The following is a 21,428-nucleotide window of genomic DNA, read 5'->3' as shown; positions in this document are numbered from 1 at the left end:
GCTGATTTTGCAGAGGTGAGCTGAAATGGCATGGTTTTTGCAGCAGGTGGGTGTGTCTAATCAGCAGGTGTGTTAATCAGAAGGACACGATGGCATGCTTGGAAGTTTAAGCAGGAAAACTTTGAGATTCACTGGCCAAGAGGCTTTGCTGGACACTGGCAAGTGCTTACGGCCACACCACTCTGGACCCGCCCGATCTCGTCCGATCTCGGAAGCCAAACAGGGTTGGGCCTGGTTAGTACCTGGATGGGAGACCGCTTGGGAATACCAGGTGCTGTAAGTTTTCCATCTTTTCCTCCCAACCAGCAGAGGGTGTTCTTCCAAAATCTGCTTCAAAGTTCACCTAAGGTTTTTTTCTTTTTTCTTTTTTTTTTTTTTTTTTTTTTTTTAATAAACAACTTTTGCCTCATGTAAAGTAATCAGGTAGCTTCAGAGCAATCAGAATCAAGGTGTCAATGCATAACCTTTAGCCTAATTACACCCACCTGTTATAATGAGCAGATGTTAGCAGTGTTTCTGTTCAGACTTTGTGTGTGTTTAAACCAAGGCTGATTTTGCAGAGGTGAGCTGAAATGGCATGGTTTTTGCAGCAGGTGGGTGTGTCTAATCAGCAGGTGTGTTAATCAGAAGGACACGATGGCATGCTTGGAAGTTTAAGCAGGAAAACTTTGAGATTCACTGGCCAAGAGGCTTTGCTGGACACTGGCAAGTGCTTACGGCCACACCACTCTGGACCCGCCCGATCTCGTCCGATCTCGGAAGCCAATCAGGGTTGGGCCTGGTTAGTACCTGGATGGGAGACCGCTTGGGAATACCAGGTGCTGTAAGTTTTCCATCTTTTCCTCCCAACCAGCAGAGGGTGTTCTTCCAATATCTGCTTCAAAGTTCACCTAAGGTTTTTTTCTTTTTTCTTTTTTTTTTTTTTTTTTTTTTTTTTTTAATAAACAACTTTTGCCTCATGTAAAGTAATCAGGTAGCTTCAGAGCATTCAGTGCCAAGGTGTAAATGCATAACCTTTAGCCTAATTACTCCACCTGTTATAATGAGCAGATGTTAGCAGTGCTTCTGTTCAGACTTTGTGTGTGTAACCAAGGCTGTTTTTGCAGAGGAGAGCTGAAATGGCATGGTTTTTGCAGCAGGTGGGTGTGTCTAATCAGCAGGTGTGTTAATCAGAAGGACACGATGGCATGCTTGGAAGTTTAAGCAGGAAAACTTTGAGATTCACTGGCCAAGAGGCTTTGCTGGACACTGGCAAGTGCTTACGGCCACACCACTCTGGACCCGCCCGATCTCGTCCGATCTCGGAAGCCAAACAGGGTTGGGCCTGGTTAGTACCTGGATGGGAGACCGCTTGGGAATACCAGGTGCTGTAAGTTTTCCATCTTTTCCTCCCAACCAGCAGAGGGTGTTCTTCCAAAATCTGCTTCAAAGTTCACCTAAGGTTTTTTTCTTTTTCTTTTTTTTTTTTTTTTTTTTTTTTTAATAAACAACTTTTGCCTCATGTAAAGTAATCAGGTAGCTTCAGAGCAATCAGAATCAAGGTGTCAATGCATAACCTTTAGCCTAATTACACCCACCTGTTATAATGAGCAGATGTTAGCAGTGTTTCTGTTCAGACTTTGTGTGTGTTTAAACCAAGGCTGATTTTGCAGAGGAGAGGTGAAATGGCATGGTTTTTGCAGCAGGTGGGTGTGTCTAATCAGCAGGTGTGTTAATCAGAAGGACACGATGGCATGCTTGGAAGTTTAAGCAGGAAAACTTTGAGATTCACTGGCCAAGAGGCTTTGCTGGACACTGGCAAGTGCTTACGGCCACACCACTCTGGACCCGCCCGATCTCGTCCGATCTCGGAAGCCAAACAGGGTTGGGCCTGGTTAGTACCTGGATGGGAGACCGCTTGGGAATACCAGGTGCTGTAAGTTTTCCATCTTTTCCTCCCAACCAGCAGAGGGTGTTCTTCCAAAATCTGCTTCAAAGTTCACCTAAGGTTTTTTTCTTTTTCTTTTTTTTTTTTTTTTTTTTTTTTTAATAAACAACTTTTGCCTCATGTAAAGTAATCAGGTAGCTTCAGAGCAATCAGAATCAAGGTGTCAATGCATAACCTTTAGCCTAATTACACCCACCTGTTATAATGAGCAGATGTTAGCAGTGTTTCTGTTCAGACTTTGTGTGTGTTTAAACCAAGGCTGATTTTGCAGAGGTGAGCTGAAATGGCATGGTTTTTGCAGCAGGTGGGTGTGTCTAATCAGCAGGTGTGTTAATCAGAAGGACACGATGGCATGCTTGGAAGTTTAAGCAGGAAAACTTTGAGATTCACTGGCCAAGAGGCTTTGCTGGACACTGGCAAGTGCTTACGGCCACACCACTCTGGACCCGCCCGATCTCGTCCGATCTCGGAAGCCAATCAGGGTTGGGCCTGGTTAGTACCTGGATGGGAGACCGCTTGGGAATACCAGGTGCTGTAAGTTTTCCATCTTTTCCTCCCAACCAGCAGAGGGTGTTCTTCCAAAATCTGCTTCAAAGTTCACCTAAGGTTTTTTTCTTTTTCTTTTTTTTTTTTTTTTTTTTTTTTTAATAAACAACTTTTGCCTCATGTAAAGTAATCAGGTAGCTTCAGAGCAATCAGAATCAAGGTGTCAATGCATAACCTTTAGCCTAATTACACCCACCTGTTATAATGAGCAGATGTTAGCAGTGTTTCTGTTCAGACTTTGTGTGTGTTTAAACCAAGGCTGATTTTGCAGAGGTGAGCTGAAATGGCATGGTTTTTGCAGCAGGTGGGTGTGTCTAATCAGCAGGTGTGTTAATCAGAAGGACACGATGGCATGCTTGGAAGTTTAAGCAGGAAAACTTTGAGATTCACTGGCCAAGAGGCTTTGCTGGACACTGGCAAGTGCTTACGGCCACACCACTCTGGACCCGCCCGATCTCGTCCGATCTCGGAAGCCAATCAGGGTTGGGCCTGGTTAGTACCTGGATGGGAGACCGCTTGGGAATACCAGGTGCTGTAAGTTTTCCATCTTTTCCTCCCAACCAGCAGAGGGTGTTCTTCCAATATCTTCTTCAAAGTTCACTTTAGGTTTTTTTCTTTTTTCTTTTTTTTTTTTTTTTTTTTTTTTTTTTAATAAACAACTTTTGCCTCATGTAAAGTAATCAGGTAGCTTCAGAGCATACAGTGCCAAGGTGTAAATGCATAACCTTTAGCCTAATTACTCCACCTGTTATAATGAGCAGATGTTAGCAGTGCTTCTGTTCAGACTTTGTGTGTGTTTAAACCAAGGCTGATTTTGCAGAGGAGAGGTGAAATGGCATGGTTTTTGCAGCAGGTGGGTGTGTCTAATCAGCAGGTGTGTTAATCAGAAGGACACGATGGCATGCTTGGAAGTTTAAGCAGGAAAACTTTGAGATTCACTGGCCAAGAGGCTTTGCTGGACACTGGCAAGTGCTTACGGCCACACCACTCTGGACCCGCCCGATCTCGTCCGATCTCGGAAGCCAAACAGGGTTGGGCCTGGTTAGTACCTGGATGGGAGACCGCTTGGGAATACCAGGTGCTGTAAGTTTTCCATCTTTTCCTCCCAACCAGCAGAGGGTGTTCTTCCAAAATCTGCTTCAAAGTTCACCTAAGGTTTTTTTCTTTTTCTTTTTTTTTTTTTTTTTTTTTTTTTTAATAAACAACTTTTGCCTCATGTAAAGTAATCAGGTAGCTTCAGAGCAATCAGAATCAAGGTGTCAATGCATAACCTTTAGCCTAATTACACCCACCTGTTATAATGAGCAGATGTTAGCAGTGTTTCTGTTCAGACTTTGTGTGTGTTTAAACCAAGGCTGATTTTGCAGAGGTGAGCTGAAATGGCATGGTTTTTGCAGCAGGTGGGTGTGTCTAATCAGCAGGTGTGTTAATCAGAAGGACACGATGGCATGCTTGGAAGTTTAAGCAGGAAAACTTTGAGATTCACTGGCCAAGAGGCTTTGCTGGACACTGGCAAGTGCTTACGGCCACACCACTCTGGACCCGCCCGATCTCGTCCGATCTCGGAAGCCAATCAGGGTTGGGCCTGGTTAGTACCTGGATGGGAGACCGCTTGGGAATACCAGGTGCTGTAAGTTTTCCATCTTTTCCTCCCAACCAGCAGAGGGTGTTCTTCCAATATCTTCTTCAAAGTTCACTTTAGGTTTTTTTCTTTTTTCTTTTTTTTTTTTTTTTTTTTTTTTTTTTAATAAACAACTTTTGCCTCATGTAAAGTAATCAGGTAGCTTCAGAGCATACAGTGCCAAGGTGTAAATGCATAACCTTTAGCCTAATTACTCCACCTGTTATAATGAGCAGATGTTAGCAGTGCTTCTGTTCAGACTTTGTGAGTGTAACCAAGGCTGTTTTTGCAGAGGTGAGCTGAAATGGCATGGTTTTTGCAGCAGGTGGGTGTGTCCAATCAGCAGGTGTGTTAATCAGAAGGACACGATGGCATGCTTGGAAGTTTAAGCAGGAAAACTTTGAGATTCACTGGCCAAGAGGCTTTGCTGGACACTGGCAAGTGCTTACGGCCACACCACTCTGGACCCGCCCGATCTCGTCCGATCTCGGAAGCCAAACAGGGTTGGGCCTGGTTAGTACCTGGATGGGAGACCGCTTGGGAATACCAGGTGCTGTAAGTTTTCCATCTTTTCCTCCCAACCAGCAGAGGGTGTTCTTCCAAAATCTGCTTCAAAGTTCACCTAAGGTTTTTTTCTTTTTCTTTTTTTTTTTTTTTTTTTTTTTTTAATAAACAACTTTTGCCTCATGTAAAGTAATCAGGTAGCTTCAGAGCAATCAGAATCAAGGTGTCAATGCATAACCTTTAGCCTAATTACACCCACCTGTTATAATGAGCAGATGTTAGCAGTGTTTCTGTTCAGACTTTGTGTGTGTTTAAACCAAGGCTGATTTTGCAGAGGAGAGGTGAAATGGCATGGTTTTTGCAGCAGGTGGGTGTGTCTAATCAGCAGGTGTGTTAATCAGAAGGACACGATGGCATGCTTGGAAGTTTAAGCAGGAAAACTTTGAGATTCACTGGCCAAGAGGCTTTGCTGGACACTGGCAAGTGCTTACGGCCACACCACTCTGGACCCGCCCGATCTCGTCCGATCTCGGAAGCCAAACAGGGTTGGGCCTGGTTAGTACCTGGATGGGAGACCGCTTGGGAATACCAGGTGCTGTAAGTTTTCCATCTTTTCCTCCCAACCAGCAGAGGGTGTTCTTCCAAAATCTGCTTCAAAGTTCACCTAAGGTTTTTTTCTTTTTCTTTTTTTTTTTTTTTTTTTTTTTTTAATAAACAACTTTTGCCTCATGTAAAGTAATCAGGTAGCTTCAGAGCAATCAGAATCAAGGTGTCAATGCATAACCTTTAGCCTAATTACACCCACCTGTTATAATGAGCAGATGTTAGCAGTGTTTCTGTTCAGACTTTGTGTGTGTTTAAACCAAGGCTGATTTTGCAGAGGTGAGCTGAAATGGCATGGTTTTTGCAGCAGGTGGGTGTGTCTAATCAGCAGGTGTGTTAATCAGAAGGACACGATGGCATGCTTGGAAGTTTAAGCAGGAAAACTTTGAGATTCACTGGCCAAGAGGCTTTGCTGGACACTGGCAAGTGCTTACGGCCACACCACTCTGGACCCGCCCGATCTCGTCCGATCTCGGAAGCCAATCAGGGTTGGGCCTGGTTAGTACCTGGATGGGAGACCGCTTGGGAATACCAGGTGCTGTAAGTTTTCCATCTTTTCCTCCCAACCAGCAGAGGGTGTTCTTCCAAAATCTGCTTCAAAGTTCACCTAAGGTTTTTTTCTTTTTCTTTTTTTTTTTTTTTTTTTTTTTTTAATAAACAACTTTTGCCTCATGTAAAGTAATCAGGTAGCTTCAGAGCAATCAGAATCAAGGTGTCAATGCATAACCTTTAGCCTAATTACACCCACCTGTTATAATGAGCAGATGTTAGCAGTGTTTCTGTTCAGACTTTGTGTGTGTTTAAACCAAGGCTGATTTTGCAGAGGTGAGCTGAAATGGCATGGTTTTTGCAGCAGGTGGGTGTGTCTAATCAGCAGGTGTGTTAATCAGAAGGACACGATGGCATGCTTGGAAGTTTAAGCAGGAAAACTTTGAGATTCACTGGCCAAGAGGCTTTGCTGGACACTGGCAAGTGCTTACGGCCACACCACTCTGGACCCGCCCGATCTCGTCCGATCTCGGAAGCCAATCAGGGTTGGGCCTGGTTAGTACCTGGATGGGAGACCGCTTGGGAATACCAGGTGCTGTAAGTTTTCCATCTTTTCCTCCCAACCAGCAGAGGGTGTTCTTCCAATATCTTCTTCAAAGTTCACTTTAGGTTTTTTTCTTTTTTCTTTTTTTTTTTTTTTTTTTTTTTTTTTTAATAAACAACTTTTGCCTCATGTAAAGTAATCAGGTAGCTTCAGAGCATACAGTGCCAAGGTGTAAATGCATAACCTTTAGCCTAATTACTCCACCTGTTATAATGAGCAGATGTTAGCAGTGCTTCTGTTCAGACTTTGTGTGTGTTTAAACCAAGGCTGTTTTTGCAGAGGTGAGCTGAAATGGCATGGTTTTTGCAGCAGGTGGGTGTGTCCAATCAGCAGGTGTGTTAATCAGAAGGACACGATGGCATGCTTGGAAGTTTAAGCAGGAAAACTTTGAGATTCACTGGCCAAGAGGCTTTGCTGGACACTGGCAAGTGCTTACGGCCACACCACTCTGGACCCGCCCGATCTCGTCCGATCTCGGAAGCCAAACAGGGTTGGGCCTGGTTAGTACCTGGATGGGAGACCGCTTGGGAATACCAGGTGCTGTAAGTTTTCCATCTTTTCCTCCCAACCAGCAGAGGGTGTTCTTCCAAAATCTGCTTCAAAGTTCACCTAAGGTTTTTTTCTTTTTCTTTTTTTTTTTTTTTTTTTTTTTTTAATAAACAACTTTTGCCTCATGTAAAGTAATCAGGTAGCTTCAGAGCAATCAGAATCAAGGTGTCAATGCATAACCTTTAGCCTAATTACACCCACCTGTTATAATGAGCAGATGTTAGCAGTGTTTCTGTTCAGACTTTGTGTGTGTTTAAACCAAGGCTGATTTTGCAGAGGAGAGGTGAAATGGCATGGTTTTTGCAGCAGGTGGGTGTGTCTAATCAGCAGGTGTGTTAATCAGAAGGACACGATGGCATGCTTGGAAGTTTAAGCAGGAAAACTTTGAGATTCACTGGCCAAGAGGCTTTGCTGGACACTGGCAAGTGCTTACGGCCACACCACTCTGGACCCGCCCGATCTCGTCCGATCTCGGAAGCCAAACAGGGTTGGGCCTGGTTAGTACCTGGATGGGAGACCGCTTGGGAATACCAGGTGCTGTAAGTTTTCCATCTTTTCCTCCCAACCAGCAGAGGGTGTTCTTCCAATATCTTCTTCAAAGTTCACTTTAGGTTTTTTTCTTTTTTCTTTTTTTTTTTTTTTTTTTTTTTTTTTTAATAAACAACTTTTGCCTCATGTAAAGTAATCAGGTAGCTTCAGAGCATACAGTGCCAAGGTGTAAATGCATAACCTTTAGCCTAATTACTCCACCTGTTATAATGAGCAGATGTTAGCAGTGCTTCTGTTCAGACTTTGTGAGTGTAACCAAGGCTGTTTTTGCAGAGGTGAGCTGAAATGGCATGGTTTTTGCAGCAGGTGGGTGTGTCCAATCAGCAGGTGTGTTAATCAGAAGGACACGATGGCATGCTTGGAAGTTTAAGCAGGAAAACTTTGAGATTCACTGGCCAAGAGGCTTTGCTGGACACTGGCAAGTGCTTACGGCCACACCACTCTGGACCCGCCCGATCTCGTCCGATCTCGGAAGCCAAACAGGGTTGGGCCTGGTTAGTACCTGGATGGGAGACCGCTTGGGAATACCAGGTGCTGTAAGTTTTCCATCTTTTCCTCCCAACCAGCAGAGGGTGTTCTTCCAAAATCTGCTTCAAAGTTCACCTAAGGTTTTTTTCTTTTTCTTTTTTTTTTTTTTTTTTTTTTTAATAAACAACTTTTGCCTCATGTAAAGTAATCAGGTAGCTTCAGAGCAATCAGAATCAAGGTGTCAATGCATAACCTTTAGCCTAATTACACCCACCTGTTATAATGAGCAGATGTTAGCAGTGTTTCTGTTCAGACTTTGTGTGTGTTTAAACCAAGGCTGATTTTGCAGAGGAGAGGTGAAATGGCATGGTTTTTGCAGCAGGTGGGTGTGTCTAATCAGCAGGTGTGTTAATCAGAAGGACACGATGGCATGCTTGGAAGTTTAAGCAGGAAAACTTTGAGATTCACTGGCCAAGAGGCTTTGCTGGACACTGGCAAGTGCTTACGGCCACACCACTCTGGACCCGCCCGATCTCGTCCGATCTCGGAAGCCAAACAGGGTTGGGCCTGGTTAGTACCTGGATGGGAGACCGCTTGGGAATACCAGGTGCTGTAAGTTTTCCATCTTTTCCTCCCAACCAGCAGAGGGTGTTCTTCCAAAATCTGCTTCAAAGTTCACCTAAGGTTTTTTTCTTTTTCTTTTTTTTTTTTTTTTTTTTTTTTTAATAAACAACTTTTGCCTCATGTAAAGTAATCAGGTAGCTTCAGAGCAATCAGAATCAAGGTGTCAATGCATAACCTTTAGCCTAATTACACCCACCTGTTATAATGAGCAGATGTTAGCAGTGTTTCTGTTCAGACTTTGTGTGTGTTTAAACCAAGGCTGATTTTGCAGAGGTGAGCTGAAATGGCATGGTTTTTGCAGCAGGTGGGTGTGTCTAATCAGCAGGTGTGTTAATCAGAAGGACACGATGGCATGCTTGGAAGTTTAAGCAGGAAAACTTTGAGATTCACTGGCCAAGAGGCTTTGCTGGACACTGGCAAGTGCTTACGGCCACACCACTCTGGACCCGCCCGATCTCGTCCGATCTCGGAAGCCAATCAGGGTTGGGCCTGGTTAGTACCTGGATGGGAGACCGCTTGGGAATACCAGGTGCTGTAAGTTTTCCATCTTTTCCTCCCAACCAGCAGAGGGTGTTCTTCCAATATCTTCTTCAAAGTTCACTTTAGGTTTTTTTCTTTTTTCTTTTTTTTTTTTTTTTTTTTTTTTTTTTAATAAACAACTTTTGCCTCATGTAAAGTAATCAGGTAGCTTCAGAGCATACAGTGCCAAGGTGTAAATGCATAACCTTTAGCCTAATTACTCCACCTGTTATAATGAGCAGATGTTAGCAGTGCTTCTGTTCAGACTTTGTGTGTGTTTAAACCAAGGCTGTTTTTGCAGAGGTGAGCTGAAATGGCATGGTTTTTGCAGCAGGTGGGTGTGTCCAATCAGCAGGTGTGTTAATCAGAAGGACACGATGGCATGCTTGGAAGTTTAAGCAGGAAAACTTTGAGATTCACTGGCCAAGAGGCTTTGCTGGACACTGGCAAGTGCTTACGGCCACACCACTCTGGACCCGCCCGATCTCGTCCGATCTCGGAAGCCAAACAGGGTTGGGCCTGGTTAGTACCTGGATGGGAGACCGCTTGGGAATACCAGGTGCTGTAAGTTTTCCATCTTTTCCTCCCAACCAGCAGAGGGTGTTCTTCCAAAATCTGCTTCAAAGTTCACCTAAGGTTTTTTTCTTTTTCTTTTTTTTTTTTTTTTTTTTTTTTTAATAAACAACTTTTGCCTCATGTAAAGTAATCAGGTAGCTTCAGAGCAATCAGAATCAAGGTGTCAATGCATAACCTTTAGCCTAATTACACCCACCTGTTATAATGAGCAGATGTTAGCAGTGTTTCTGTTCAGACTTTGTGTGTGTTTAAACCAAGGCTGATTTTGCAGAGGAGAGGTGAAATGGCATGGTTTTTGCAGCAGGTGGGTGTGTCTAATCAGCAGGTGTGTTAATCAGAAGGACACGATGGCATGCTTGGAAGTTTAAGCAGGAAAACTTTGAGATTCACTGGCCAAGAGGCTTTGCTGGACACTGGCAAGTGCTTACGGCCACACCACTCTGGACCCGCCCGATCTCGTCCGATCTCGGAAGCCAAACAGGGTTGGGCCTGGTTAGTACCTGGATGGGAGACCGCTTGGGAATACCAGGTGCTGTAAGTTTTCCATCTTTTCCTCCCAACCAGCAGAGGGTGTTCTTCCAATATCTTCTTCAAAGTTCACTTTAGGTTTTTTTCTTTTTTCTTTTTTTTTTTTTTTTTTTTTTTTTTTTAATAAACAACTTTTGCCTCATGTAAAGTAATCAGGTAGCTTCAGAGCATACAGTGCCAAGGTGTAAATGCATAACCTTTAGCCTAATTACTCCACCTGTTATAATGAGCAGATGTTAGCAGTGCTTCTGTTCAGACTTTGTGAGTGTAACCAAGGCTGTTTTTGCAGAGGTGAGCTGAAATGGCATGGTTTTTGCAGCAGGTGGGTGTGTCCAATCAGCAGGTGTGTTAATCAGAAGGACACGATGGCATGCTTGGAAGTTTAAGCAGGAAAACTTTGAGATTCACTGGCCAAGAGGCTTTGCTGGACACTGGCAAGTGCTTACGGCCACACCACTCTGGACCCGCCCGATCTCGTCCGATCTCGGAAGCCAAACAGGGTTGGGCCTGGTTAGTACCTGGATGGGAGACCGCTTGGGAATACCAGGTGCTGTAAGTTTTCCATCTTTTCCTCCCAACCAGCAGAGGGTGTTCTTCCAAAATCTGCTTCAAAGTTCACCTAAGGTTTTTTTCTTTTTCTTTTTTTTTTTTTTTTTTTTTTTAATAAACAACTTTTGCCTCATGTAAAGTAATCAGGTAGCTTCAGAGCAATCAGAATCAAGGTGTCAATGCATAACCTTTAGCCTAATTACACCCACCTGTTATAATGAGCAGATGTTAGCAGTGTTTCTGTTCAGACTTTGTGTGTGTTTAAACCAAGGCTGATTTTGCAGAGGAGAGGTGAAATGGCATGGTTTTTGCAGCAGGTGGGTGTGTCTAATCAGCAGGTGTGTTAATCAGAAGGACACGATGGCATGCTTGGAAGTTTAAGCAGGAAAACTTTGAGATTCACTGGCCAAGAGGCTTTGCTGGACACTGGCAAGTGCTTACGGCCACACCACTCTGGACCCGCCCGATCTCGTCCGATCTCGGAAGCCAAACAGGGTTGGGCCTGGTTAGTACCTGGATGGGAGACCGCTTGGGAATACCAGGTGCTGTAAGTTTTCCATCTTTTCCTCCCAACCAGCAGAGGGTGTTCTTCCAAAATCTGCTTCAAAGTTCACCTAAGGTTTTTTTCTTTTTCTTTTTTTTTTTTTTTTTTTTTTTTTAATAAACAACTTTTGCCTCATGTAAAGTAATCAGGTAGCTTCAGAGCAATCAGAATCAAGGTGTCAATGCATAACCTTTAGCCTAATTACACCCACCTGTTATAATGAGCAGATGTTAGCAGTGTTTCTGTTCAGACTTTGTGTGTGTTTAAACCAAGGCTGATTTTGCAGAGGTGAGCTGAAATGGCATGGTTTTTGCAGCAGGTGGGTGTGTCTAATCAGCAGGTGTGTTAATCAGAAGGACACGATGGCATGCTTGGAAGTTTAAGCAGGAAAACTTTGAGATTCACTGGCCAAGAGGCTTTGCTGGACACTGGCAAGTGCTTACGGCCACACCACTCTGGACCCGCCCGATCTCGTCCGATCTCGGAAGCCAATCAGGGTTGGGCCTGGTTAGTACCTGGATGGGAGACCGCTTGGGAATACCAGGTGCTGTAAGTTTTCCATCTTTTCCTCCCAACCAGCAGAGGGTGTTCTTCCAATATCTTCTTCAAAGTTCACTTTAGGTTTTTTTCTTTTTTCTTTTTTTTTTTTTTTTTTTTTTTTTTTTAATAAACAACTTTTGCCTCATGTAAAGTAATCAGGTAGCTTCAGAGCATACAGTGCCAAGGTGTAAATGCATAACCTTTAGCCTAATTACTCCACCTGTTATAATGAGCAGATGTTAGCAGTGCTTCTGTTCAGACTTTGTGAGTGTAACCAAGGCTGTTTTTGCAGAGGTGAGCTGAAATGGCATGGTTTTTGCAGCAGGTGGGTGTGTCCAATCAGCAGGTGTGTTAATCAGAAGGACACGATGGCATGCTTGGAAGTTTAAGCAGGAAAACTTTGAGATTCACTGGCCAAGAGGCTTTGCTGGACACTGGCAAGTGCTTACGGCCACACCACTCTGGACCCGCCCGATCTCGTCCGATCTCGGAAGCCAAACAGGGTTGGGCCTGGTTAGTACCTGGATGGGAGACCGCTTGGGAATACCAGGTGCTGTAAGTTTTCCATCTTTTCCTCCCAACCAGCAGAGGGTGTTCTTCCAAAATCTGCTTCAAAGTTCACCTAAGGTTTTTTTCTTTTTCTTTTTTTTTTTTTTTTTTTTTTTTTAATAAACAACTTTTGCCTCATGTAAAGTAATCAGGTAGCTTCAGAGCAATCAGAATCAAGGTGTCAATGCATAACCTTTAGCCTAATTACACCCACCTGTTATAATGAGCAGATGTTAGCAGTGTTTCTGTTCAGACTTTGTGTGTGTTTAAACCAAGGCTGATTTTGCAGAGGAGAGGTGAAATGGCATGGTTTTTGCAGCAGGTGGGTGTGTCTAATCAGCAGGTGTGTTAATCAGAAGGACACGATGGCATGCTTGGAAGTTTAAGCAGGAAAACTTTGAGATTCACTGGCCAAGAGGCTTTGCTGGACACTGGCAAGTGCTTACGGCCACACCACTCTGGACCCGCCCGATCTCGTCCGATCTCGGAAGCCAAACAGGGTTGGGCCTGGTTAGTACCTGGATGGGAGACCGCTTGGGAATACCAGGTGCTGTAAGTTTTCCATCTTTTCCTCCCAACCAGCAGAGGGTGTTCTTCCAAAATCTGCTTCAAAGTTCACCTAAGGTTTTTTTCTTTTTCTTTTTTTTTTTTTTTTTTTTTTTTTAATAAACAACTTTTGCCTCATGTAAAGTAATCAGGTAGCTTCAGAGCAATCAGAATCAAGGTGTCAATGCATAACCTTTAGCCTAATTACACCCACCTGTTATAATGAGCAGATGTTAGCAGTGTTTCTGTTCAGACTTTGTGTGTGTTTAAACCAAGGCTGATTTTGCAGAGGTGAGCTGAAATGGCATGGTTTTTGCAGCAGGTGGGTGTGTCTAATCAGCAGGTGTGTTAATCAGAAGGACACGATGGCATGCTTGGAAGTTTAAGCAGGAAAACTTTGAGATTCACTGGCCAAGAGGCTTTGCTGGACACTGGCAAGTGCTTACGGCCACACCACTCTGGACCCGCCCGATCTCGTCCGATCTCGGAAGCCAATCAGGGTTGGGCCTGGTTAGTACCTGGATGGGAGACCGCTTGGGAATACCAGGTGCTGTAAGTTTTCCATCTTTTCCTCCCAACCAGCAGAGGGTGTTCTTCCAATATCTTCTTCAAAGTTCACTTTAGGTTTTTTTCTTTTTTCTTTTTTTTTTTTTTTTTTTTTAATAAACAACTTTTGCCTCATGTAAAGTAATCAGGTAGCTTCAGAGCATACAGTGCCAAGGTGTAAATGCATAACCTTTAGCCTAATTACTCCACCTGTTATAATGAGCAGATGTTAGCAGTGCTTCTGTTCAGACTTTGTGAGTGTAACCAAGGCTGTTTTTGCAGAGGTGAGCTGAAATGGCATGGTTTTTGCAGCAGGTGGGTGTGTCCAATCAGCAGGTGTGTTAATCAGAAGGACACGATGGCATGCTTGGAAGTTTAAGCAGGAAAACTTTGAGATTCACTGGCCAAGAGGCTTTGCTGGACACTGGCAAGTGCTTACGGCCACACCACTCTGGACCCGCCCGATCTCGTCCGATCTCGGAAGCCAAACAGGGTTGGGCCTGGTTAGTACCTGGATGGGAGACCGCTTGGGAATACCAGGTGCTGTAAGTTTTCCATCTTTTCCTCCCAACCAGCAGAGGGTGTTCTTCCAAAATCTGCTTCAAAGTTCACCTAAGGTTTTTTTCTTTTTCTTTTTTTTTTTTTTTTTTTTTTTTTAATAAACAACTTTTGCCTCATGTAAAGTAATCAGGTAGCTTCAGAGCAATCAGAATCAAGGTGTCAATGCATAACCTTTAGCCTAATTACACCCACCTGTTATAATGAGCAGATGTTAGCAGTGTTTCTGTTCAGACTTTGTGTGTGTTTAAACCAAGGCTGATTTTGCAGAGGAGAGGTGAAATGGCATGGTTTTTGCAGCAGGTGGGTGTGTCTAATCAGCAGGTGTGTTAATCAGAAGGACACGATGGCATGCTTGGAAGTTTAAGCAGGAAAACTTTGAGATTCACTGGCCAAGAGGCTTTGCTGGACACTGGCAAGTGCTTACGGCCACACCACTCTGGACCCGCCCGATCTCGTCCGATCTCGGAAGCCAAACAGGGTTGGGCCTGGTTAGTACCTGGATGGGAGACCGCTTGGGAATACCAGGTGCTGTAAGTTTTCCATCTTTTCCTCCCAACCAGCAGAGGGTGTTCTTCCAAAATCTGCTTCAAAGTTCACCTAAGGTTTTTTTCTTTTTCTTTTTTTTTTTTTTTTTTTTTTTTTAATAAACAACTTTTGCCTCATGTAAAGTAATCAGGTAGCTTCAGAGCAATCAGAATCAAGGTGTCAATGCATAACCTTTAGCCTAATTACACCCACCTGTTATAATGAGCAGATGTTAGCAGTGTTTCTGTTCAGACTTTGTGTGTGTTTAAACCAAGGCTGATTTTGCAGAGGTGAGCTGAAATGGCATGGTTTTTGCAGCAGGTGGGTGTGTCTAATCAGCAGGTGTGTTAATCAGAAGGACACGATGGCATGCTTGGAAGTTTAAGCAGGAAAACTTTGAGATTCACTGGCCAAGAGGCTTTGCTGGACACTGGCAAGTGCTTACGGCCACACCACTCTGGACCCGCCCGATCTCGTCCGATCTCGGAAGCCAATCAGGGTTGGGCCTGGTTAGTACCTGGATGGGAGACCGCTTGGGAATACCAGGTGCTGTAAGTTTTCCATCTTTTCCTCCCAACCAGCAGAGGGTGTTCTTCCAATATCTTCTTCAAAGTTCACTTTAGGTTTTTTTCTTTTTTCTTTTTTTTTTTTTTTTTTTTTTTTTTTTAATAAACAACTTTTGCCTCATGTAAAGTAATCAGGTAGCTTCAGAGCATACAGTGCCAAGGTGTAAATGCATAACCTTTAGCCTAATTACTCCACCTGTTATAATGAGCAGATGTTAGCAGTGCTTCTGTTCAGACTTTGTGTGTGTTTAAACCAAGGCTGTTTTTGCAGAGGTGAGCTGAAATGGCATGGTTTTTGCAGCAGGTGGGTGTGTCTAATCAGCAGGTGTGTTAATCAGAAGGACACGATGGCATGCTTGGAAGTTTAAGCAGGAAAACTTTGAGATTCACTGGCCAAGAGGCTTTGCTGGACACTGGCAAGTGCTTACGGCCACACCACTCTGGACCCGCCCGATCTCGTCCGATCTCGGAAGCCAAACAGGGTTGGGCCTGGTTAGTACCTGGATGGGAGACCGCTTGGGAATACCAGGTGCTGTAAGTTTTCCATCTTTTCCTCCCAACCAGCAGAGGGTGTTCTTCCAAAATCTGCTTCAAAGTTCACCTAAGGTTTTTTTCTTTTTCTTTTTTTTTTTTTTTTTTTTTAATAAACAACTTTTGCCTCATGTAAAGTAATCAGGTAGCTTCAGAGCAATCAGAATCAAGGTGTCAATGCATAACCTTTAGCCTAATTACACCCACCTGTTATAATGAGCAGATGTTAGCAGTGTTTCTGTTCAGACTTTGTGTGTGTTTAAACCAAGGCTGATTTTGCAGAGGAGAGGTGAAATGGCATGGTTTTTGCAGCAGGTGGGTGTGTCTAATCAGCAGGTGTGTTAATCAGAAGGACACGATGGCATGCTTGGAAGTTTAAGCAGGAAAACTTTGAGATTCACTGGCCAAGAGGCTTTGCTGGACACTGGCAAGTGCTTACGGCCACACCACTCTGGACCCGCCCGATCTCGTCCGATCTCGGAAGCCAAACAGGGTTGGGCCTGGTTAGTACCTGGATGGGAGACCGCTTGGGAATACCAGGTGCTGTAAGTTTTCCATCTTTTCCTCCCAACCAGCAGAGGGTGTTCTTCCAAAATCTGCTTCAAAGTTCACCTAAGGTTTTTTTCTTTTTTTTTTTTTTTTTTTTTTTTTTAATAAACAACTTTTGCCTCATGTAAAGTAATCAGGTAGCTTCAGAGCAATCAGTATCAAGGTGTCAATGCATAACCTTTAGCCTAATTACACCCACCTGTTATAATGAGCAGATGTTAGCAGTGTTTCTGTTCAGACTTTGTGTGTGTAACCAAGGCTGATTTTGCAGAGGTGAGCTGAAATGGCATGGTTTTTGCAGCAGGTGGGTGTGTCTAATCAGCAGGTGTGTTAATCAGAAGGACACGATGGCATGCTTGGAAGTTTAAGCAGGAAAACTTTGAGATTCACTGGCCAAGAGGCTTTGCTGGACACTGGCAAGTGCTTACGGCCACACCACTCTGGACCCGCCCGATCTCGTCCGATCTCGGAAGCCAAACAGGGTTGGGCCTGGTTAGTACCTGGATGGGAGACCGCTTGGGAATACCAGGTGCTGTAAGTTTTCCATCTTTTCCTCCCAACCAGCAGAGGGTGTTCTTCCAAAATCTGCTTCAAAGTTCACCTAAGGTTTTTTTCTTTTTCTTTTTTTTTTTTTTTTTTTTTTTTTAATAAACAACTTTTGCCTCATGTAAAGTAATCAGGTAGCTTCAGAGCAATCAGAATCAAGGTGTCAATGCATAACCTTTAGCCTAATTACACCCACCTGTTATAATGAGCAGATGTTAGCAGTGTTTCTGTTCAGACTTTGTGTGTGTTTAAACCAAGGCTGATTTTGCAGAGGTGAGCTGAAATGGCATGGTTTTTGCAGCAGGTGGGTGTGTCTAATCAGCAGGTGTGTTAATCAGAAGGACACGATGGCATGCTTGGAAGTTTAAGCAGGAAAACTTTGAGATTCACTGGCCAAGAGGCTTTGCTGGACACTGGCAAGTGCTTACGGCCACACCACTCTGGACCCGCCCGATCTCGTCCGATCTCGGAAGCCAAACAGGGTTGGGCCTGGTTAGTACCTGGATGGGAGACCGCTTGGGAATACCAGGTGCTGTAAGTTTTCCATCTTTTCCTCCCAACCAGCAGAGGGTGTTCTTCCAAAATCTGCTTCAAAGTTCACCTAAGGTTTTTTTCTTTTTCTTTTTTTTTTTTTTTTTTTTTTTTTAATAAACAACTTTTGCCTCATGTAAAGTAATCAGGTAGCTTCAGAGCAATCAGAATCAAGGTGTCAATGCATAACCTTTAGCCTAATTACACCCACCTGTTATAATGAGCAGATGTTAGCAGTGTTTCTGTTCAGACTTTGTGTGTGTTTAAACCAAGGCTGATTTTGCAGAGGTGAGCTGAAATGGCATGGTTTTTGCAGCAGGTGGGTGTGTCTAATCAGCAGGTGTGTTAATCAGAAGGACACGATGGCATGCTTGGAAGTTTAAGCAGGAAAACTTTGAGATTCACTGGCCAAGAGGCTTTGCTGGACACTGGCAAGTGCTTACGGCCACACCACTCTGGACCCGCCCGATCTCGTCCGATCTCGGAAGCCAATCAGGGTTGGGCCTGGTTAGTACCTGGATGGGAGACCGCTTGGGAATACCAGGTGCTGTAAGTTTTCCATCTTTTCCTCCCAACCAGCAGAGGGTGTTCTTCCAATATCTTCTTCAAAGTTCACTTTAGGTTTTTTTCTTTTTTCTTTTTTTTTTTTTTTTTTTTTTTTTTAATAAACAACTTTTGCCTCATGTAAAGTAATCAGGTAGCTTCAGAGCATACAGTGCCAAGGTGTAAATGCATAACCTTTAGCCTAATTACTCCACCTGTTATAATGAGCAGATGTTAGCAGTGCTTCTGTTCAGACTTTGTGAGTGTAACCAAGGCTGTTTTTGCAGAGGTGAGCTGAAATGGCATGGTTTTTGCAGCAGGTGGGTGTGTCCAATCAGCAGGTGTGTTAATCAGAAGGACACGATGGCATGCTTGGAAGTTTAAGCAGGAAAACTTTGAGATTCACTGGCCAAGAGGCTTTGCTGGACACTGGCAAGTGCTTACGGCCACACCACTCTGGACCCGCCCGATCTCGTCCGATCTCGGAAGCCAAACAGGGTTGGGCCTGGTTAGTACCTGGATGGGAGACCGCTTGGGAATACCAGGTGCTGTAAGTTTTCCATCTTTTCCTCCCAACCAGCAGAGGGTGTTCTTCCAAAATCTGCTTCAAAGTTCACCTAAGGTTTTTTTCTTTTTCTTTTTTTTTTTTTTTTTTTTTTTTTAATAAACAACTTTTGCCTCATGTAAAGTAATCAGGTAGCTTCAGAGCAATCAGAATCAAGGTGTCAATGCATAACCTTTAGCCTAATTACACCCACCTGTTATAATGAGCAGATGTTAGCAGTGTTTCTGTTCAGACTTTGTGTGTGTTTAAACCAAGGCTGATTTTGCAGAGGAGAGGTGAAATGGCATGGTTTTTGCAGCAGGTGGGTGTGTCTAATCAGCAGGTGTGTTAATCAGAAGGACACGATGGCATGCTTGGAAGTTTAAGCAGGAAAACTTTGAGATTCACTGGCCAAGAGGCTTTGCTGGACACTGGCAAGTGCTTACGGCCACACCACTCTGGACCCGCCCGATCTCGTCCGATCTCGGAAGCCAAACAGGGTTGGGCCTGGTTAGTACCTGGATGGGAGACCGCTTGGGAATACCAGGTGCTGTAAGTTTTCCATCTTTTCCTCCCAACCAGCAGAGGGTGTTCTTCCAAAATCTGCTTCAAAGTTCACCTAAGGTTTTTTTCTTTTTCTTTTTTTTTTTTTTTTTTTTTTTTTAATAAACAACTTTTGCCTCATGTAAAGTAATCAGGTAGCTTCAGAGCAATCAGAATCAAGGTGTCAATGCATAACCTTTAGCCTAATTACACCCACCTGTTATAATGAGCAGATGTTAGCAGTGTTTCTGTTCAGACTTTGTGTGTGTTTAAACCAAGGCTGATTTTGCAGAGGTGAGCTGAAATGGCATGGTTTTTGCAGCAGGTGGGTGTGTCTAATCAGCAGGTGTGTTAATCAGAAGGACACGATGGCATGCTTGGAAGTTTAAGCAGGAAAACTTTGAGATTCACTGGCCAAGAGGCTTTGCTGGACACTGGCAAGTGCTTACGGCCACACCACTCTGGACCCGCCCGATCTCGTCCGATCTCGGAAGCCAATCAGGGTTGGGCCTGGTTAGTACCTGGATGGGAGACCGCTTGGGAATACCAGGTGCTGTAAGTTTTCCATCTTTTCCTCCCAACCAGCAGAGGGTGTTCTTCCAATATCTTCTTCAAAGTTCACTTTAGGTTTTTTTCTTTTTTCTTTTTTTTTTTTTTTTTTTTTTTTTTAATAAACAACTTTTGCCTCATGTAAAGTAATCAGGTAGCTTCAGAGCATACAGTGCCAAGGTGTAAATGCATAACCTTTAGCCTAATTACTCCACCTGTTATAATGAGCAGATGTTAGCAGTGCTTCTGTTCAGACTTTGTGTGTGTTTAAACCAAGGCTGTTTTTGCAGAGGTGAGCTGAAATGGCATGGTTTTTGCAGCAGGTGGGTGTGTCCAATCAGCAGGTGTGTTAATCAGAAGGACACGATGGCATGCTTGGAAGTTTAAGCAGGAAAACTTTGAGATTCACTGGCCAAGAGGCTTTGCTGGACACTGGCAAGTGCTTACGGCCACACCACTCTGGACCCGCCCGATCTCGTCCGATCTCGGAAGCCAAACAGGGTTGGGCCTGGTTAGTACCTGGATGGGAGACCGCTTGGGAATACCAGGTGCTGTAAGTTTTCCATCTTTTCCTCCCAACCAGCAGAGGGTGTTCTTCCAAAATCTGCTTCAAAGTTCACCTAAGGTTTTTTTCTTTTTCTTTTTTTTTTTTTTTTTTTTTTTTTAATAAACAACTTTTGCCTCATGTAAAGTAATCAGGTAGCTTCAGAGCAATCAGAATCAAGGTGTCAATGCATAACCTTTAGCCTAATTACACCCACCTGTTATAATGAGCAGATGTTAGCAGTGTTTCTGTTCAGACTTTGTGTGTGTTTAAACCAAGGCTGATTTTGCAGAGGAGAGGTGAAATGGCATGGTTTTTGCAGCAGGTGGGTGTGTCTAATCAGCAGGTGTGTTAATCAGAAGGACACGATGGCATGCTTGGAAGTTTAAGCAGGAAAACTTTGAGATTCACTGGCCAAGAGGCTTTGCTGGACACTGGCAAGTGCTTACGGCCACACCACTCTGGACCCGCCCGATCTCGTCCGATCTCGGAAGCCAAACAGGGTTGGGCCTGGTTAGTACCTGGATGGGAGACCGCTTGGGAATACCAGGTGCTGTAAGTTTTCCATCTTTTCCTCCCAACCAGCAGAGGGTGTTCTTCCAATATCTTCTTCAAAGTTCACTTTAGGTTTTTTTCTTTTTTCTTTTTTTTTTTTTTTTTTTTTTTTTTTTAATAAACAACTTTTGCCTCATGTAAAGTAATCAGGTAGCTTCAGAGCATACAGTGCCAAGGTGTAAATGCATAACCTTTAGCCTAATTACTCCACCTGTTATAATGAGCAGATGTTAGCAGTGCTTCTGTTCAGACTTTGTGAGTGTAACCAAGGCTGTTTTTGCAGAGGTGAGCTGAAATGGCATGGTTTTTGCAGCAGGTGGGTGTGTCCAATCAGCAGGTGTGTTAATCAGAAGGACACGATGGCATGCTTGGAAGTTTAAGCAGGAAAACTTTGAGATTCACTGGCCAAGAGGCTTTGCTGGACACTGGCAAGTGCTTACGGCCACACCACTCTGGACCCGCCCGATCTCGTCCGATCTCGGAAGCCAAACAGGGTTGGGCCTGGTTAGTACCTGGATGGGAGACCGCTTGGGAATACCAGGTGCTGTAAGTTTTCCATCTTTTCCTCCCAACCAGCAGAGGGTGTTCTTCCAAAATCTGCTTCAAAGTTCACCTAAGGTTTTTTTCTTTTTCTTTTTTTTTTTTTTTTTTTTTTTAATAAACAACTTTTGCCTCATGTAAAGTAATCAGGTAGCTTCAGAGCAATCAGAATCAAGGTGTCAATGCATAACCTTTAGCCTAATTACACCCACCTGTTATAATGAGCAGATGTTAGCAGTGTTTCTGTTCAGACTTTGTGTGTGTTTAAACCAAGGCTGATTTTGCAGAGGAGAGGTGAAATGGCATGGTTTTTGCAGCAGGTGGGTGTGTCTAATCAGCAGGTGTGTTAATCAGAAGGACACGATGGCATGCTTGGAAGTTTAAGCAGGAAAACTTTGAGATTCACTGGCCAAGAGGCTT

The 21,428-nt window shown here is 43.8% G+C and overlaps 39 non-coding genes across 39 annotated transcripts; all 39 read left to right on the top strand.

Moving 5' to 3' along the window:
• The first annotated feature begins 164 nt into the window (after nt 1–164).
• LOC144985020 (5S ribosomal RNA) lies at nt 165–283 on the top strand. Its single transcript, XR_013648848.1, has one exon. It is a non-coding gene; the product is annotated as a 5S ribosomal RNA (ribosomal RNA).
• A 428-nt stretch (nt 284–711) lies between these two features.
• LOC144986117 (5S ribosomal RNA) lies at nt 712–830 on the top strand. Its single transcript, XR_013649947.1, has one exon. It is a non-coding gene; the product is annotated as a 5S ribosomal RNA (ribosomal RNA).
• A 427-nt stretch (nt 831–1,257) lies between these two features.
• LOC144985018 (5S ribosomal RNA) lies at nt 1,258–1,376 on the top strand. The gene has a single exon (XR_013648846.1). It is a non-coding gene; the product is annotated as a 5S ribosomal RNA (ribosomal RNA).
• A 427-nt stretch (nt 1,377–1,803) lies between these two features.
• LOC144985017 (5S ribosomal RNA) lies at nt 1,804–1,922 on the top strand. Its single transcript, XR_013648845.1, has one exon. It is a non-coding gene; the product is annotated as a 5S ribosomal RNA (ribosomal RNA).
• Nucleotides 1,923–2,349: 427 nt separating this feature from the next.
• Nucleotides 2,350–2,468, top strand: LOC144986116 (5S ribosomal RNA). Its single transcript, XR_013649946.1, has one exon. It is a non-coding gene; the product is annotated as a 5S ribosomal RNA (ribosomal RNA).
• A 427-nt stretch (nt 2,469–2,895) lies between these two features.
• On the top strand, nt 2,896–3,014 carry LOC144986115 (5S ribosomal RNA). The gene has a single exon (XR_013649945.1). It is a non-coding gene; the product is annotated as a 5S ribosomal RNA (ribosomal RNA).
• A 430-nt stretch (nt 3,015–3,444) lies between these two features.
• On the top strand, nt 3,445–3,563 carry LOC144985016 (5S ribosomal RNA). Its single transcript, XR_013648844.1, has one exon. It is a non-coding gene; the product is annotated as a 5S ribosomal RNA (ribosomal RNA).
• A 428-nt stretch (nt 3,564–3,991) lies between these two features.
• Nucleotides 3,992–4,110, top strand: LOC144986114 (5S ribosomal RNA). Its single transcript, XR_013649944.1, has one exon. It is a non-coding gene; the product is annotated as a 5S ribosomal RNA (ribosomal RNA).
• A 427-nt stretch (nt 4,111–4,537) lies between these two features.
• On the top strand, nt 4,538–4,656 carry LOC144985015 (5S ribosomal RNA). Its single transcript, XR_013648843.1, has one exon. It is a non-coding gene; the product is annotated as a 5S ribosomal RNA (ribosomal RNA).
• A 427-nt stretch (nt 4,657–5,083) lies between these two features.
• On the top strand, nt 5,084–5,202 carry LOC144985014 (5S ribosomal RNA). Its single transcript, XR_013648842.1, has one exon. It is a non-coding gene; the product is annotated as a 5S ribosomal RNA (ribosomal RNA).
• Nucleotides 5,203–5,629: 427 nt separating this feature from the next.
• LOC144986113 (5S ribosomal RNA) lies at nt 5,630–5,748 on the top strand. Its single transcript, XR_013649943.1, has one exon. It is a non-coding gene; the product is annotated as a 5S ribosomal RNA (ribosomal RNA).
• Nucleotides 5,749–6,175: 427 nt separating this feature from the next.
• Nucleotides 6,176–6,294, top strand: LOC144986112 (5S ribosomal RNA). Its single transcript, XR_013649942.1, has one exon. It is a non-coding gene; the product is annotated as a 5S ribosomal RNA (ribosomal RNA).
• Nucleotides 6,295–6,724: 430 nt separating this feature from the next.
• Nucleotides 6,725–6,843, top strand: LOC144985013 (5S ribosomal RNA). The gene has a single exon (XR_013648841.1). It is a non-coding gene; the product is annotated as a 5S ribosomal RNA (ribosomal RNA).
• A 427-nt stretch (nt 6,844–7,270) lies between these two features.
• On the top strand, nt 7,271–7,389 carry LOC144985012 (5S ribosomal RNA). Its single transcript, XR_013648840.1, has one exon. It is a non-coding gene; the product is annotated as a 5S ribosomal RNA (ribosomal RNA).
• A 427-nt stretch (nt 7,390–7,816) lies between these two features.
• On the top strand, nt 7,817–7,935 carry LOC144985011 (5S ribosomal RNA). Its single transcript, XR_013648839.1, has one exon. It is a non-coding gene; the product is annotated as a 5S ribosomal RNA (ribosomal RNA).
• A 425-nt stretch (nt 7,936–8,360) lies between these two features.
• LOC144985010 (5S ribosomal RNA) lies at nt 8,361–8,479 on the top strand. Its single transcript, XR_013648838.1, has one exon. It is a non-coding gene; the product is annotated as a 5S ribosomal RNA (ribosomal RNA).
• A 427-nt stretch (nt 8,480–8,906) lies between these two features.
• On the top strand, nt 8,907–9,025 carry LOC144986111 (5S ribosomal RNA). Its single transcript, XR_013649941.1, has one exon. It is a non-coding gene; the product is annotated as a 5S ribosomal RNA (ribosomal RNA).
• A 430-nt stretch (nt 9,026–9,455) lies between these two features.
• On the top strand, nt 9,456–9,574 carry LOC144985009 (5S ribosomal RNA). Its single transcript, XR_013648837.1, has one exon. It is a non-coding gene; the product is annotated as a 5S ribosomal RNA (ribosomal RNA).
• Nucleotides 9,575–10,001: 427 nt separating this feature from the next.
• On the top strand, nt 10,002–10,120 carry LOC144985007 (5S ribosomal RNA). Its single transcript, XR_013648835.1, has one exon. It is a non-coding gene; the product is annotated as a 5S ribosomal RNA (ribosomal RNA).
• Nucleotides 10,121–10,547: 427 nt separating this feature from the next.
• On the top strand, nt 10,548–10,666 carry LOC144985006 (5S ribosomal RNA). Its single transcript, XR_013648834.1, has one exon. It is a non-coding gene; the product is annotated as a 5S ribosomal RNA (ribosomal RNA).
• A 425-nt stretch (nt 10,667–11,091) lies between these two features.
• On the top strand, nt 11,092–11,210 carry LOC144985005 (5S ribosomal RNA). The gene has a single exon (XR_013648833.1). It is a non-coding gene; the product is annotated as a 5S ribosomal RNA (ribosomal RNA).
• A 427-nt stretch (nt 11,211–11,637) lies between these two features.
• Nucleotides 11,638–11,756, top strand: LOC144986110 (5S ribosomal RNA). The gene has a single exon (XR_013649940.1). It is a non-coding gene; the product is annotated as a 5S ribosomal RNA (ribosomal RNA).
• Nucleotides 11,757–12,183: 427 nt separating this feature from the next.
• LOC144985004 (5S ribosomal RNA) lies at nt 12,184–12,302 on the top strand. The gene has a single exon (XR_013648832.1). It is a non-coding gene; the product is annotated as a 5S ribosomal RNA (ribosomal RNA).
• A 427-nt stretch (nt 12,303–12,729) lies between these two features.
• LOC144985003 (5S ribosomal RNA) lies at nt 12,730–12,848 on the top strand. The gene has a single exon (XR_013648831.1). It is a non-coding gene; the product is annotated as a 5S ribosomal RNA (ribosomal RNA).
• Nucleotides 12,849–13,275: 427 nt separating this feature from the next.
• On the top strand, nt 13,276–13,394 carry LOC144986108 (5S ribosomal RNA). Its single transcript, XR_013649938.1, has one exon. It is a non-coding gene; the product is annotated as a 5S ribosomal RNA (ribosomal RNA).
• Nucleotides 13,395–13,814: 420 nt separating this feature from the next.
• Nucleotides 13,815–13,933, top strand: LOC144985002 (5S ribosomal RNA). Its single transcript, XR_013648830.1, has one exon. It is a non-coding gene; the product is annotated as a 5S ribosomal RNA (ribosomal RNA).
• A 427-nt stretch (nt 13,934–14,360) lies between these two features.
• Nucleotides 14,361–14,479, top strand: LOC144985001 (5S ribosomal RNA). The gene has a single exon (XR_013648829.1). It is a non-coding gene; the product is annotated as a 5S ribosomal RNA (ribosomal RNA).
• A 427-nt stretch (nt 14,480–14,906) lies between these two features.
• LOC144986107 (5S ribosomal RNA) lies at nt 14,907–15,025 on the top strand. The gene has a single exon (XR_013649937.1). It is a non-coding gene; the product is annotated as a 5S ribosomal RNA (ribosomal RNA).
• Nucleotides 15,026–15,455: 430 nt separating this feature from the next.
• On the top strand, nt 15,456–15,574 carry LOC144985000 (5S ribosomal RNA). The gene has a single exon (XR_013648828.1). It is a non-coding gene; the product is annotated as a 5S ribosomal RNA (ribosomal RNA).
• Nucleotides 15,575–15,997: 423 nt separating this feature from the next.
• LOC144984999 (5S ribosomal RNA) lies at nt 15,998–16,116 on the top strand. Its single transcript, XR_013648827.1, has one exon. It is a non-coding gene; the product is annotated as a 5S ribosomal RNA (ribosomal RNA).
• A 419-nt stretch (nt 16,117–16,535) lies between these two features.
• Nucleotides 16,536–16,654, top strand: LOC144984998 (5S ribosomal RNA). The gene has a single exon (XR_013648826.1). It is a non-coding gene; the product is annotated as a 5S ribosomal RNA (ribosomal RNA).
• Nucleotides 16,655–17,081: 427 nt separating this feature from the next.
• LOC144984996 (5S ribosomal RNA) lies at nt 17,082–17,200 on the top strand. The gene has a single exon (XR_013648824.1). It is a non-coding gene; the product is annotated as a 5S ribosomal RNA (ribosomal RNA).
• A 427-nt stretch (nt 17,201–17,627) lies between these two features.
• LOC144986106 (5S ribosomal RNA) lies at nt 17,628–17,746 on the top strand. The gene has a single exon (XR_013649936.1). It is a non-coding gene; the product is annotated as a 5S ribosomal RNA (ribosomal RNA).
• Nucleotides 17,747–18,171: 425 nt separating this feature from the next.
• On the top strand, nt 18,172–18,290 carry LOC144984995 (5S ribosomal RNA). Its single transcript, XR_013648823.1, has one exon. It is a non-coding gene; the product is annotated as a 5S ribosomal RNA (ribosomal RNA).
• A 427-nt stretch (nt 18,291–18,717) lies between these two features.
• LOC144984994 (5S ribosomal RNA) lies at nt 18,718–18,836 on the top strand. Its single transcript, XR_013648822.1, has one exon. It is a non-coding gene; the product is annotated as a 5S ribosomal RNA (ribosomal RNA).
• Nucleotides 18,837–19,263: 427 nt separating this feature from the next.
• Nucleotides 19,264–19,382, top strand: LOC144986105 (5S ribosomal RNA). Its single transcript, XR_013649935.1, has one exon. It is a non-coding gene; the product is annotated as a 5S ribosomal RNA (ribosomal RNA).
• Nucleotides 19,383–19,810: 428 nt separating this feature from the next.
• Nucleotides 19,811–19,929, top strand: LOC144984993 (5S ribosomal RNA). The gene has a single exon (XR_013648821.1). It is a non-coding gene; the product is annotated as a 5S ribosomal RNA (ribosomal RNA).
• A 427-nt stretch (nt 19,930–20,356) lies between these two features.
• On the top strand, nt 20,357–20,475 carry LOC144984992 (5S ribosomal RNA). Its single transcript, XR_013648820.1, has one exon. It is a non-coding gene; the product is annotated as a 5S ribosomal RNA (ribosomal RNA).
• Nucleotides 20,476–20,902: 427 nt separating this feature from the next.
• Nucleotides 20,903–21,021, top strand: LOC144984991 (5S ribosomal RNA). Its single transcript, XR_013648819.1, has one exon. It is a non-coding gene; the product is annotated as a 5S ribosomal RNA (ribosomal RNA).
• The last annotated feature ends 407 nt before the right edge of the window (nt 21,022–21,428 follow it).

The sequence above is a fragment of the Oryzias latipes genome, chromosome 16, assembly GCF_053564925.1.
Source record: "Oryzias latipes strain Hd-rR chromosome 16, Olatipes_Hd-rR_3.1".
NCBI classification, from domain to species: Eukaryota; Metazoa; Chordata; class Actinopteri; order Beloniformes; family Adrianichthyidae; genus Oryzias; species Oryzias latipes.
The sequence above is the reverse complement of the archived record's forward strand: the minus strand, read 5'-3'. Positions and strand labels throughout refer to the sequence as shown.